This window comes from Schistocerca cancellata, chromosome 7 (assembly GCF_023864275.1).
Source record: "Schistocerca cancellata isolate TAMUIC-IGC-003103 chromosome 7, iqSchCanc2.1, whole genome shotgun sequence".
In the NCBI taxonomy this organism is placed as follows: Eukaryota; Metazoa; Arthropoda; class Insecta; order Orthoptera; family Acrididae; genus Schistocerca; species Schistocerca cancellata.
The window spans coordinates 412,429,705-412,431,200 of record NC_064632.1 but is presented as its reverse complement, the minus strand read 5'-3'; the positions used below and the strand labels follow the sequence as shown (position 1 = coordinate 412,431,200).

General features: G+C 47.9%; 1 non-coding gene across 1 annotated transcript; it reads left to right on the top strand.

Moving 5' to 3' along the window:
• The first annotated feature begins 589 nt into the window (after positions 1–589).
• On the top strand, positions 590–663 carry Trnat-ugu (transfer RNA threonine (anticodon UGU)). The gene has a single exon. It is a non-coding gene; the product is annotated as a tRNA-Thr (tRNA).
• Positions 664–1,496: the final 833 nt, after the last annotated feature.

Genomic DNA, 1,496 nt, shown 5'->3' with positions numbered 1-1,496 from the left:
ATATATATATATATATACTTGATCGTTGTGTTTGGTCGTTGCGGACGTCGCAAGACATCCTGTTCAAGTTCGGTGTTTGATCCTTCCACTCAGTTTTGTTATTACAGAGGCCAACCGGCTCTCTGACCGAACACGCTGAGCTACCGTGCCGGCGATCCATCTGAGCCACCGAGGACACAGAGGATAGCGCGACTGCAGGGATTTATCTCTGGCACGCCTCCCGCGAAACCCACATTCTCAACGTATTGTCCCGCACTACATTCGTAGTGCCTCCGCCCATTATACTCATTACTCGCGGCGCGTTGCCGATTCCCGTAAGAGTTCGGGCACTGTTTGTGCATTCGCACAGAAGAGGAGGATGGTCAAGTGGCCGGTGAGCCTTAACTATATATATATATACGACCATCTTCTTCTTCTGTGCGAATGCACAAACAGAGCCCGAACTCTTACGGGAATCGGCAACGCGTCGCGAGTATTGAGTATAATGGGCGGGGGCACTACGAATGTAGTGCGGGACAATACGTTGAGAATGTGGGTTTCGCTGGAGGCGTGCCAGAGATAAATCCCTGCAGTCGCGCTATCCTCTGTGTCCTCGGTGGCTCAGATGGATAGAGCGTCTGCCATGTAAGCAGGAGATCCCGGGTTCGAGTCCCGGTCGGGGCACACATTTTCATCTGTCCCCGTTGACGTATCTCAACGCCTGTAAGCAGACATGTCCGAAAGAACAGATACCATTTCGTATATAAATGACGAAAGTAACTGACAGGTTCAGCAGTAGGGTTAAAATTAAAGGTGAAATGATGAAACTGATGGGATTCGGTGATGACATTGCTGTCTTCAGTGATAGTGAGGAGGAATTGGAGGAGTTGTTAAATCAAATGGACAGTCTAATGAGCATACGGTGTGAACTGCAAATAAATCGAAGAAAGACGAAAGTGGTCGGGTGTAGCAGGAACGATACGATAATCTGAACATCAGAGTTAGGGAACACAGAGTAGACGAAGTGAAGGAAATTTTCTCCCTTGGAAGCAGCATGAAGGACGTAAAAAGCAAAGAGAGCAACTTCCTGGCCAGAAGAAGTCTGCCGTTATCAAACATAGCCTTTAATTTTATTTAGAAGATTCTGAGAATGTACGTTTGGAATACAGCATTGTACAGGAGTGAATCGTGGACCGTAGGAAAACCAGAAAATAAGAGAATCCAAGCATTCGAGATAAGGTGCTACAGAAGAATGTTGAAAACTATGAAACTCTGTTGACTGGTAGGGTGAGGAATGAGGAGGTTCTCCGCAGAAGCGGTGCGAAGAGGAGGAGTAGGAGGAGGAGGAGGAGATTAGTGTTTAACGTCCCGTCGACAACGAAGTCATCAGAGACGGAGCACAAGCACGGATTGGGGAAGGATTGGGTAGGAAGTCGGCCGCGCCCTTTCAAAGGAACCATCCCGGCATTTGCATGAAACGATTTAGGGAAATCACGGAAAACCTAAATCAGAATGGC